The 13,348-nt window shown below is 51.3% G+C and overlaps 1 protein-coding gene across 12 annotated transcripts in view; it reads right to left on the bottom strand.

Annotated features, from left to right (window-relative positions):
- The window catches only part of MBNL1 (muscleblind like splicing regulator 1), a 115,598-nt gene that overhangs the window by 62,519 nt on the left and 39,731 nt on the right, over positions 1-13,348 (bottom strand). The window lies entirely within an intron of this gene.

Genomic DNA, 13,348 nt, shown 5'->3' with positions numbered 1-13,348 from the left:
CAACTGTTAGTAAAGGGACTATGTCAGAAAAACACAAATCCAAAAATTTTACTACATCATCTGGAGGGGCATGCATAGCAAGAGAGAAATTTAAAATAATTAGAGACTAGATAAAGAAAGCAAGCAAACCGTGCCAAAATGAAGACAAGCGCCATTAATAAAGTTTTTTACTGCTTAGGCAAATGAGGGGAAAAAGGGATGTAATGAACAAACGGTTCAGCAGCAGAGAAATGAAAAAAACAAGTTTACAGTTTAAAAATTACTGCAGTGAAGATCTGTCTATGAGTAATCCAGATTTCAGTGGCAAAAAAGAAGCACCAGTTGACATATTTGATACCGGGAGGAAAAGGGAGAGTTAAAAGTCTTTAACAAAGAACAAGTTTAAGCAAGCAAGGGCGGCAAAGTGTCGTGGGCAAATACAGGCTGATACATCAGGTTTGTTTTACCCAGCAAGTGTGTGCTAAGGCACAATAAAAGCTTCCGAACCGAACAAACAACCTCCCCGTCCCTGCAGGCGAACCGCAGCTGTGGCAAAATCAAGGAACTGGGCGTACGGCTGGAGGCCCGGGCCAGTGAATCCGACCCGCGGAGCAACGCGTGAGACCTCACAGAAAGCACTGCTTCATGATACGTTTTGGGATGCGCTCGTCATGTTTATTCAAAAAAAAAAAAAGCCAAACAAAACCGAACACAACCCTGAAGGGTGTAGCAGCTACATGGGAAAACAAAAGGAAGGAGAGGAGGACGCCAGCCTTCGGTGGTGGGAAGGGAAGCCTGCATCGCCGCGCCAGAAACGCGCGCAGCACGGACACAGCACGCGTGCGGCGTGGCGGGGCCGCGAGGCAGCGCGCAGCAGAGCACGCCCACGGAGGACGCGGCCGCAGCCCGCGGAGGACACGGCCGAGCCGGCGCCGCCTTCGCAAACCTCAGCCGGCGGACGCCGCGCGCAGTCGGCGCTCGCGGCACGATGGGCACGGAGCGGCCCTCCGCAGACCAAAGGGCCGGGGAGCGCCGCAGGCGCCGGCCCCCCCGGACGGCCGGGGCCGGCCAGCAGCGCAGGAAAGCTCTGGAAGCGGCTCCCCGGCCGCGGGCGGCACAGGACGGCGGCAGAGCCACGGACGGACGGCGGGGCTCCGCAGGGCATGGAGCGGGATGGCTGAGCCAGGCAGCACTGGGTCCACCAGCCCGGCCTGTTTCTGCCCGGCTCCAGAGGGGGTCACCCAATGCCACAAGTTAAAATTTTGTTTAATTTCTAATTTGTGGTGGCCAGCTGCGGCTTGCCTTCACGACGCAATAACGAAACACCCGAGGCACGGGCTCAGTCCAGCATCCAGCCACCGCACCCTCCGGTCAGCGTCCGGCTCCACCACTGACACGTCACGGCACGATCCAATAATCGTTAACACTGGGACACGGAAACGCTAATGAAAATCGAAAGTTTCGACCCATAGCGATGAAGAAGTTCTTGCTCAGGGCTCTGTACTGCACCGCCTGAAGCGGAGGGGAAGGGCAGGGCGCTGCTGACCAGGCAGCAAACCTGGGCTCGACAAACCCTGTTACCAGTCATACTTTTTTTTTTTTTTTCCATACAGCTTGGGAATAATTCCCTGCACTAAGTGCTTTCCAGGCCTCGTAACACTGATATTGCAGATCAATATTTTACAGAGATAAAGCTGCGTGATGGATGTATGCGCTAATTAAGCCATATCTAACAAGCAGCGCTGCTGTAATCACACATTCTGTATCCCTTTTAGCTTTTACACCAGAGGTTTGGCCTTGCTCACTTTCTACATAAAACAAAAGGGCAATAAAATGACAGAACAAAAGATCCACTGTAAGTCATAGTGTGCAAATAAAGATAGTATCTATGCTGTCCGTACCAGCGCAGTGCAAATATAGAATCGTTTAGGTTGGAAAAGCCCTTTAAGATCACCCAGCCCAACCATTAACCTACACTACCAAGCCCACACTAAACCAATCAAGGGTAGACCAGACTGAACCATGTCCCCAAGTGCCACCTCTGCCCGTTTTTTGAACCCCTCCAGGGATGGGGACTCCCCCACCTCTCTGGGCAGCCTGTTCCAATGCTTGACCACCCTTTCCGTGAAGAAATTTTTCCTAATTTCCAACCTAAACCTCCCCTGGTGCAGCTTGAGCCCATTTCCTCTCGTCCTATCGCTAACTACGTGGGAGAAGAGACCAACACCCACCTCAACCTCCTTTCATATATATATAATTCTATATATATAATTCATCTATAATTAAGGTTACGAGAAAACCCCACTTGCTCTCAGGAACTCTCTGCCTTCTCTCTGTTAAAGCCCCTGTATAGGCTTTACTCTTAACAATGCAACTGTTAGAGCAAACACACACCCCCGTACATCACGCAGACCTGCGCTGTCAGAACGAGCTGACAGTTCTCACACTTGAGGAGCTGGGCCTCCGTACGGCCCCAGACAACGCTGGAAACGCACGGACCGCGCAGCGCAGCACCGTGGCGGAGCGGGCTGGGAGCTCCGGGCGCAGCCGGGGCCGGTGCCTGTCCCTGCCCGTCCCCCTCGGCTGCAGGCGCATCCCCGCATCCCTCGTCGTTCCGGAGGGGAGGCACCCCGCCGGCAGCCCCGGTACAATTTTGAGATACACGCGTTGTTCTCCTTGGAAAGGATCCGGGTAAAAGCCCGTGCGTGCTCAGAAACGCGGCTGCAGGATGAGCATTCCGTATCAAAGCCTTGAAAAGCTGAACTCTGTCAAAGTCACGTACTGAGGGGGAAAAAAGGCAACGATAGCTCGGGAAAGCTTATGAAATATGTGACAATGACACTACAGGAGCAGAAAGTACAAATAAACAGCAGAAACTGTTTTTCAGCGTCGGTAAGGTCTTACAGAGCATCTGGGCTCTGAAGGAACAAAGAGGTGAGGACTACTCTGCCCTCGCTGTTTTGCTCGAGCTGTTGAACGGAGGTCAATGGACACGAATTACTGGGAAACACAGATGGCAGGATTTATTTTTCTAAAGTTAAATAATCACGAAATATGCCAAAATACCGCTCTGTGGTCGGAATTCCCTTTAGTTGTTTATTTTAACACGGGCACTGACAATTGAAACGTCCTCTCGCGAAAACAAGCTGTCGACAGAAGCCGCAGCTCGGCTCCGGATGGAAGCCGAGTTCCCAGGTCCCGTCAGCGCCCGCTGCCCCAGGGCCGGGCGGGGGTCCCACCCACCAGCGGCAAGGTACAAAACCCCAACGCCACGGTGGGCAGGGCGGGAGGAGCATCTGTTTTACAGAAGCAATCTCTCCGTAGGGAGTGGCATTCCTACTACTGGCAGTTCAAGTTCCTTGTAAGACGTTTCAACAGTTCCACTACCATTCCCGTACACACCGAGAAAAAGAAAATACAACCTCTGCAGATATTATCGGTGGTGCGTACGAGCTCAAAACCATGACGATGACCTGAAGACTTGAACGCTCTCACTCGGAGTGTTCAGCCACATAGCTGGTGGGAAATTAAAAATTTTCCATGTGTGGGAGCCAACTGAACTGACGAAACAAAAAGGAACATTCGGGAGGAAGAGCAGCGTATCGTGACCTCATTTAAGAAGCGCTTTTCCCCCGAGTTCAGCACCTGCGAGGCAGAATCAAAGTCACAGAGGTGAGAGCACCGGCCTCGGGGCTGGGCTGGAGGGCTGCCTTACAGGTGTCTGCTCTTCACAGAATCGTTTAGCTCGGAAAAGACCTTTAAGATCATCCAGTCCAACCATCAAGAACCTAAATTCTCCTTTAATGTGTTTCACACAGACCTATGACGGAGGAAACAACTAATTTCTGAGTATCAAAAGGAAATAAAACCACCATTAAATTCCCCTTTCCCCCCACCTTTCATTTTTTTTAAAAAGTGAGACCAGATTGGCTCCAAAAGTAGTAAAACAAGAAAGAGGTAAAATAGCAAATGAGAACCTTCTACACTGTAACGCCCCTACAATAAACCCAGTTCAGGCTGAAAGCTCTGCCCACCACTGCCGCCGAGCCCTAAGAGCCCCAGCAAGGCATTTCAGGGACGCGGGGACCACTGCAGCCAGGCGCCGGCGTGTGCCCTGCGCCGCCCCAGCGCTCACATCCCGCTCCACCGTGGCACCTCCAAGGGCGACGGCGAAGGACGAGACACGGCTCCACCGGCACGCACCTCCCTCCTCTTCCTCCGCACCAATGAAGCCACTGAACGTCAGGCGTCTCAGCAGCGCTGGCAAAATTCATTTTCCCGCTGCAAGAACGCGGGCTGGAGCCTGTCCACTCCTGTCACAGAAACAGGAGGAGGGTGGAGGAGAGGATGGAGAAGGAGAGATGGGGCCAGAAGCCAAAATGGAAAGAAAGGAGGAAGAAGGCTGGAGGGAGAACTGGCATTGCTGCCCACGGCTGCTCCCACGCCACGCACCGTCCTCCTCCTCAGGCTTCGCAGTACCGACAGCGAGACCAGAGAGCGAGGAGGACCCGAACAGTCGACGCCTTCACGCGCTCCCGGGCCTGTCCCTATCGACAGTCCCCGAACCGGTGCTAGGCAGGCCCTTCAGGAGAGCTCCCTGTCCCCGCCAAGCGCTCAGCGCCGAGCGCTGCCGCCTGGGAACACAGGCTCGGCTTCCAGCGGGTAGATCACCTCCCGGCCATCGGAGCACGCGAAACCACAGAGCGATACCACCGCCACTGGAAACCCCTGCCCTTCTCGGCTCCCCGTTTTTTGAACAAAGTTAAGGAGCAGAAGCTGAACTGAGTAAATTGTCAGGTGATCAGAACTTGAGTAGTCAGTAACATTTAACTACTCGTCATTTAAATAAAACAGAGAGAAAAGGATGAAGCAACTACGGATGATGCTGGACAAGTGACCTTTTGCTGTACTCCAGACAACAATAAAATCCAGCAATACTTTCCAAATTTAAAAATTAAATATGGGTGTATTTTTAGCAACGGCTATTTTCAATTTGTTTAAGCACAAAGCAGAGTTTCTTAATTCACAAAAGGCTTTTCCAGCTGCTGGAGGCTCCTTTTTACATACAAACCTGAAGTCAATACACAAAACACAGCAGCCTGAAAAAAAACCTGAAGGAGCCGCCTGGCACCCAGTTGCTGCAATTCTGGAATAATCCACAGAAAGGCCAAGAATTCAAGAGACGTGGAACAAAATTGCTGGTGTCTAAGGATGCCGCCCCAGTGACCCATGGCCGTTCTATCTCCTTGCTGCAGGCAGGGTCACCGGGTGGATCACGATGATAACAACTCCCTCTCGCCCCAAACTACCGACCTCCCACCCCGAGGGAAATCCCCATTTACGTCCCCAGCGAGTGTCCAGCCCGCACCCCCCTGCCCAGCGCTGCGCCGGGCAGTGCCACGCCACGCAGCGTTCCGGAGGCCGAGGGCTGGGCGCTCCGGCTAAATCTTAGCAGTAACACCCTACGGCGTCGCCCTGCCACCTCACACGGCGAGGCGGCTTCGGGGTGCCTGAAAGGTGTCACTGTCACGCCTTCCGAAAGGCTGCCGGCAGCTCTCTCCCCTCTCGAGCAACGTATACGGGGAAGGAAATTAGGAAAACATTACTTTCCCAAAAGTCTTGAAAACAAACCATCAACGTACTGCAAAAATACGTGCAGCAGTAATACCCATCCATAGGTACAGACCAAGGAAACCCACCGCAACCAACCATAACTTCATCAGAACATGTACAGAGAGAGGAAGAAGTCAGACAGCCAAGGGACGTTTCAGCTCCAGACCCCTTCTGGATTCAGTGGTAGATAAAGCGTAAAACCGACAAGTAATTTTGACAGTGCAATCTACATCATGAAGTTTAATTTTCAAAAACTGCCACGTGAAATAAAATAGATTAATGCCCAAGCTCAGCTATTTTTCAAACCAGCGCCACTAATAAGGGAGAAGAACGTAAGTAGAAATCAAAATCAAATTACTCTCAGGGTCTTTTTTTCCCCCCTTTGAATAACAGTAGGTCCATGAGACAGGCTGCAGGGCGAGACTGGCCTTACAGCAGGGAGATCGAAGAGCTGCTTTGAATACCACCCCGACGTACCTGGAGTGCAGCGGGCTCCCTGCGCCTGCCTTTCCCACCCGTAACGCCGTTGCCAGTTCTGTGCTCTTTCGGACTCGTCTGGGGCTCCAGCGGACCTGCAGCACCAAACGGCCACGCACCGGGAGAGCTGCGCTGGGGTGCTGACCCAAACACCCGCCGTGGCCCCAAGCAGAGCGCCTGACTCAATTACAGCGGGCCGCCCTCGCCACCGTGGCACGACTGACAGCCCCGGAGCACCCAGACCCGCCGCGCCGGTGCAGAGCACCGCAGCCGGTGCAGCACGTCCTGCTCACCACGCGCAGCGACCGCGCCGGCAGCTCCGGAGGGGAAGCGCGAGGGAGCGCAGCGGTGGGCTGCGTCTGGCTGTGCAGGGCCCCAGGGGGTAAAAACTCTTCTCCCAATCGGCCTTCTACCAGCAAACGCCGCAGACGCAGGAATGAGACCTCCCGGGGACCTGCTGATCCTGCCGAAACTTCTGGTTCCCAATGCCCGCGGCGCCTGTGGAGCTGCCGGCAAGCCGTGCTCCTCGAGCCTGGTCCCTACTGGAGACATTGCCCTTCGCCCAGCCTCAACTCGGAGGAAGAAGGGGATGCCTTGCAGCGGGGTGTGAAAGGAAAACGCTGACTAAGCCTTAGCTTTTGTGAAAGCTTTCTTTTTCCTAAAATGTTTTTTTAATCTTTCAAATACTTCCCTGTAAAATTTTTGTTTACAGATTTTGCCAATCCAGAGTTGAAGACAGGTGTTTTAAAAAACTACATAAATAGTTCATCTGTTGCATTTCCTGTACTTTACTAAGCCTTTAAGCTTTACCACTGAAAAAAAAAAAAAATTAGTCAGCGGGTGTCTAATCCTACTCGGGTCACTTGGCATTTCCCTCGTGCCTTTGGAGGGAACAAAACTCTACCCTTACCCCAAAGCACCACTGCTGTTAAGCATAACAAGAGCGCTTCCCCTGCCCTGCACCCACACGTTCTGGGGGGAGCTCTCTTCTGGTTCCCTGCGCGCTGTTGACTGACGCGAAAGAGAGAGCAAGTACAAAAGGATTTTGAAAAACCGCCTGACTTAAAAAACTATACATGATTGTCCTGGTTTGGGCTGGGATAGAGTTAATTTTCTCCCTAGTAGCAGGCACAGTGCTGTGGTTTGGATTTAGGATGAGAATAACGCTGATCACACACTGATGGTTTAGGTGTTGTTCAGCGCTGCTTATGCCAGGCAAGGACTTTGCAGCTTCCCCTGCTCTGCCAGGGGCACAAGGAGCTGGGAGGGGGCACAGCCAGAACAGTTGATCCCAACTGCCCCAAGGGCCATTCCATACCATACGGCGTCATGGGCAGTATAGAAACTGGGGGGGTTGGCCAGGGAGCAGCGATCGCTGCTGGGAACTGGCTGGGCATCGGTCGGCGGGTGGTGAGCAATTGCATTGGGCATCGCTTGCTTTGGATATCATTATTGTTATTATCATTATTATATTGTTACTATTAGCATTACTATTTTACTTTATTTCAATTATTAAACTGTTCTTATCTCAGCCCAGGAGTGTTTCTCACTCTCACTCCTCCGATTCTCTCCCCCATCCCATCGGGGCAGGGCAGTGAGCGATGGCTGCGTGGGGCTGAGCTCCGACAATGATATAGATAGATAGAAGGCCAGAAGAAAGCAATGCGCTCTGATCAGTAAATCCTGCAACAGCTGGAATCCCTCTTGCTACCTACGTCATGCCAACACACGGCACAGGTATTACAAATCACTAGTGCTGATGTGTGCGCACACGCGCGTGCGCACCTGCTCCCAAGTACCGCAAACCTGTCCGCTCGCAGCTAATTAAAGAACGACACCACCTCTCCCTGCCTGGGTGCCAAACGCTTTCATCGGAATCCAAACCCATCGCTGGAACCTCAGGGCAGTTCTGATAACAGCTCTACTTGAATCATCGAATCATTGAGGTTGGAAAAGCCCTTTAAGATCACCCAGTCCAACCATTAACCTACACTACCAAGCCCACACTAAACCAGTCAAGGGTAGACCAGACTGAACCATGTCCCCAAGCGCCACCTCTGCCCGTTTTTTGAACAACATTCATATATGTAATATAGATAGAATACTGAGCATATAGATACAAAGAGTATACCGCCTGTATACGCACATGTACGTGAAGCACAGAGAAAACACTCTGTGGAAAGCTCTGTAACAAGTGACTTTAAACTTCCACTGTAGCCACGTTTTCAGTGCCTAACCACTTAGGTATTTACACATCTAAAATCACCCAAGACATCTAAACAACAAACGTGTGACAAACACTGTGTAAAAATATTTTACATCGTTACAGACACTAAAAATCTCTTCAGCGCATGGCCTGAAACATTAAGAGGCAGCCTCTGCTTCCCTCCCTGTTTTCAGTGCCTTAATTAAGCCAAACGTTAGAAATTTCCAACGCGGCAAAATTACGTGCACTTTCCTCCATATTCAAAAAAATCCGTCAACAGGTATTAAGTTTTCTCTTCAGATATGCTTAAAAACACGCCAGTAACCGTGCTTGCAACTAGGTACAAAAACCTGCCTCGCAAAGAGCTGGCAGCAACTGAGCACCACCACGGCTTCTCACGGAGCTCAAGAGCCTGCCTGCGTGCTGCATCCAACCAACGCATCGCCCTCAACAGTTCAGTTCTCGACGTCGCTTGTGTTTTACTCCTTTTTTTCTCTTCCCCTTCCGTCTGCTCACACTTTGAAAACAGAGTCCCTTCTCCTTTGGCGTATCTTTCAGGTGGCATAAGCATCTGACCTCCTTCACCCTCATGCCCTTGTTTCTGTCTCTCCTTCTAATGTCTGCCTATCTTCTGCTTTGCCTTCTAGTTTGAGATTTAACCACCTCCTTACACATTTTACTTCTGTAAGCTGAAGAACGCCTGCGGCCGTCGCCTCCTCTTCCCCTTTGACTGCTTTCTCTTCTCACTTCCCTCCGACGATCTCCATTTCCGTGCAGGCGGAACGTGGCCTGCGCCATCTCACCCACGAGCGCCTTCCCACGGGCTCAGCGGCGGGGCGAGGAGGGGCGGCCGAGCCTGGCCCCACCGCCCGTTCTCCGCTCGGGGCCGCAGCCCCGGCGCAGGAGGGGCCCGGCAGCGCGGGGGCCACTTCCCCGCGCAGCCCCCGGCCCGCACGCAGCCCCCTGTGCCACGCTCGCCGGACGCGGGCGACGCTGGGACGGCAGCGGTGCGGCGATTTACCCCGGTGCGGGGTTCTGAGGGGAGGCGGCAGCGGCGACGCTTCCCCGGCCACGCCGGTGCCTGCCTGCGGTTTCGGTGAGGCAGCGGCAGAGGCGTCCGTGCCCCCGGCGCTTCCCGCTGGCAGCGGCAGCCGGGCTCCCAGTCTCTGCGGGAGCACGGCGGGGGCCGCGCTCGGAGGCCTGGGCGACGCTGCCGGGCCCGGCCCCGCTCCCACCGCGGCACAAGGAGCGGGGTCGGCGATCCCCACGCTCCTGCCGCCTCCAAGACAAAGCCCAGGGGCGAAGGCACCTTCGGGCGCTCCTGGGAGGAGCCGTCCCACCAGCACCCTGCCCGGTGGAGAACATGGCGCCCACCCAGCGCTGCCCGCCGAGCCAGCCGCCCTTTGCACGGCTGCAGCTCTCCGTCTGAACCGCGTTTTTTCCTCCAAGATGCGAAAGCACGCGTGCAAGGCAGGGGTGAGGGACCGGCGTGCAGCCCGCTCCGCTGACCCCTTCAGCCCCGCCGCGGCTCCTCTTCCCGGCCCCCAGCTCTCCTCCAAAACCCAGTCGTGAATACGCGATCTGCTCTCTGCTTCCACAGCCAAATCTATTGTAAAAATGAGGCGAAATGGCATTAACAATGTACCAGCTTCTTAGCTGGCTATGATTAAGGCCATTTACATAAAAATTTTAGCATCCAAACATCTTTGTTCTTCCAGCCTTGAATTCAAACCAACCAACCCCCTCCTTACAGAACTTCCTGCAAAAATACATCTTGAATGCACTAAAGCAAAGAAAAATAGACCTAAGAAAATTGATTGAATTTCCTATACAACCAACAGAATGAGATAAAGAAACTTCTGATTTCAAGAATTACTTTAAAAAGGAAGGAGTAAGTGCAGTAGCTGCATTCAAAACCTTGCATACAGCGACTAAAATGGTATTTTTCCTTCTGCACCCAGTCGTACCTATTTTTAAAGAAACTACTTGTAACACATTTTGTTCATCTCAATATTCAGTAATGTGATGGCAGTTAAATGAATATTAATTATTATGAACCACTTCATGATATGTTTCTTCCAGATCATTTCGGTATGAGATATTTGAGTTTATATCCAATAAAGTTTCTTTCTATTTCTCCCTTCTTTTTTTTTTCCTAAGTATAAAATCAAGCCATCCATAGTTCAAATAGGAGATATAAAAAAGCAGCCAGAAATTCTAGTATTCTGGACCATAACCAGTACAACTGGCACACCTCCTTAGGAAGAGCAGTTTACCTTGATGTAAAGAAGCCATTATCAACGTATACCTGCAGTGGATAATTAAAAAAGAAACCAAACCAACACCCCCCCCCCCAGCACTTCAAGGAGGTTTTAAAACCAAATAAGAAATAATTCCTGAGTCTTTTTTTTCTGCGTTTTTGAAATCGGCACTTGAATTCATTATCTGCATGATTCAAAACTATTTTTACAAGTAAAATGAGCAACACTGCACACAACTTGCACTTTGGAACGCTCATCTCTGTTCAGAGGAAGCAGGCACGTAAAAAACTGTAATCATTTACAGCCACTTCAGTTAATGCCTTCCAGTGGCACCGACGGAGGGGTCTCGCTCCGAGCATCCCCCACAGGCTGAACTCGCCTCGTCCCGAGCAGCGGGCTGCGAGGTCCTGCTCCGCTGCCAGCCAGCCGAGCGATCGCAAGGTAGCACGGAGACCTCTGAAGAAGGCAGAGCGTGTGAACCAGGCTTTGACTCGGTGCACAATTTAAGCTTGTTTCAGTCAATTTCCAGGCTTTAGGAAAGCCGTATTCCAGGAAAGCTTTAAACACAGTAATCCATGATCTAATAAATCGATGATAGTTGCCAAGAAGCTGGCATTTCTGCCTTCTCACAACGGCATTCTTACCTTTGCCAATTCATTTATTTTAATGATACAAGTAGCTGTACCACAACCAAAAGTCAGCTGCATCACGCTGTGCAAGCATTTCAATTTTGGTTGGTGCATAACCACTGTGCCCTTCTCCCTCACGTACCTATCTAGGCATTTCTGAAAAATTATGCAGGCTATTTATATGGTCAGTCTTATTTTCCAATTGATGTGATAGCACCCATTCTTCTCTCATTCGAGTCACTACGAAAACCGATTTTAAAAAAATAAATAAATAAAATTTACAGGTTTCTCCTCTCCCTTCGGTTTTACTGATGATGCTCCAGAGCGGGTCCTCTCGCCGTGTTAGCAAGAGGCCAGTTTAGCGTGCCGCATCTCACTGGGTGGCCATTTGAGTATTTTTTAAAGCCGTTTACCTGGGCTGACCGAGGTCTGCCACAAGCGCTCCCGAGAGCAAGGCAATGCCCGGCCACCCCGGAGCCACGGGCCGAGCTGGCGGCCGCGCCGGGGGCCGAGGCCGAGCCCAGAGGCCGCAACGGGGAGGGGTCGTCACTGTGCAGACCCCGCCGCCGCCCGCCCCGCCTGCGCTTCCGTCTTGCTCTGCCCCTCCGCTTCGCTTCAGTCCCCGAGCAATGCCTTCCTCCGCGTTCTGAAAGTGGCCCTTGCTTAGCGCATCGATTCGCTTAAACACATCCTGTAGCTGATTTGTTGCCATGAGGCTTATTTAACAATTGCAGGCGGAAGAGTTAATTTCTCACCAACGTTACCACATTTTTATATGCCTTTAGGTTTATTCTTCCTAAAGAGTTCAACAAGCTTCCTTGCAAACCCACCTCCCCTCAGCACAAGCGCTGCTCCATATATTGTGCGCTCTCACAGGGGAGAGAGCAGCAATGGCACCCCCGTGTCCACTGCTCTGTTTGCACGTTCATGAAATCAACGCTAAGATGTTTTCTGAGCACAAAATACAACTTGCAAATAAGAAGTTACAAGTAAGTTACTGGGGGGAAAAGAAACGGCATTTAAATACTTCTAAACACTTTTTCCAGCAATATTTTAAACTATTGTCCAATCCTATATCGATACCACCTTTGCTAGTAGCAGTAGGAAAGTGCAGACAGTTTTACTTTCAATGCAATGAAAAGCTGACTTGACTTTACAGTCTGAAGACCCTTTCAACCAGCGCTCTCAAGAGTTCGCAACAATTTCCAAAAAAGCCAGTTTTAACTGAAGCTGCATGGTACTTCCGCTATAAAAATCCCTTTTTTCCTCCTGTGCAGTCCAGCCACAGAAAAAGATTAAAATCCTTAGTTCTGGTTCCAGTGTGCTTCCCCTTTTGCTGCAGGTACATGTTACCAGTTTGCAGTTCCACGCACATTCCCTTCTGTGCGGCAAACGCTTGGCCCTTGGCCAAGCGAGAAATTCCCCGGCCCAACAAACCCCACCACAAGCCCCCCGCCACCAGCATCAACTGGAAATATTTAAATCACAAATTACCTTTTTTTTTCTATGAAACAATTCCTCGCACTCCACTAGCAAAAAGAACTTTGCATTTTTAAGGTACTTCACTTTGAAATAAAGCTGCCGTGCGTACCCACGGGTGTCCATCCATCCGTCACCTGCGCGCCTTGTGCAAGGGAAACGCCTCACCCTGCTCCGTAAAACACCAGGTACAGCCTCGGCGTTCAATAAACAGGAATAAATAACAGCGTAATAGACACACAGAACTGACTCCTCTGTTTCCTTTGAGGAGGGTCTAGTTTGAGTGTGAAATCTTTAATTATTCAGTTTGCCCAGTCAGGTTTTTCCTAGCTTGCCTGTATTTCTGTTTGGTTGCAATCACTGCAGAAATCCAAGTTGTCCCTTAACTCAGTTCGTTGCAGGGGAGATTTTACCAGGGTACGGGAGAAGCAAGGATATGTTAACGCAAATGATCTTTTCAACGCGCCCTACCACCAGAAAGCTGAATTACAGACACAATTTACCCATCAAAAGCTGGCTCTAAACCCCGATTCCACCGGAGAAAATGAGCCGTGCAGCCTGCCCAGCTTCAGCTCGCCCTGCCTCCAGCTGCACAACGCGCTCTGAACTCAGAGCTGCTGCACGCCGACAGCTGAATTGAAAACATTTCACAGAAGATTATTTTCTTCTGTCTGTTGTTTGCAAAAGACTTCAGTTAAGCGTGC

Source organism: Pelecanus crispus, chromosome 9 (genome assembly GCF_030463565.1).
Source record: "Pelecanus crispus isolate bPelCri1 chromosome 9, bPelCri1.pri, whole genome shotgun sequence".
Classification (NCBI taxonomy): Eukaryota; Metazoa; Chordata; class Aves; order Pelecaniformes; family Pelecanidae; genus Pelecanus; species Pelecanus crispus.
This window is presented reverse-complemented; position numbering and strand designations above follow the sequence as displayed.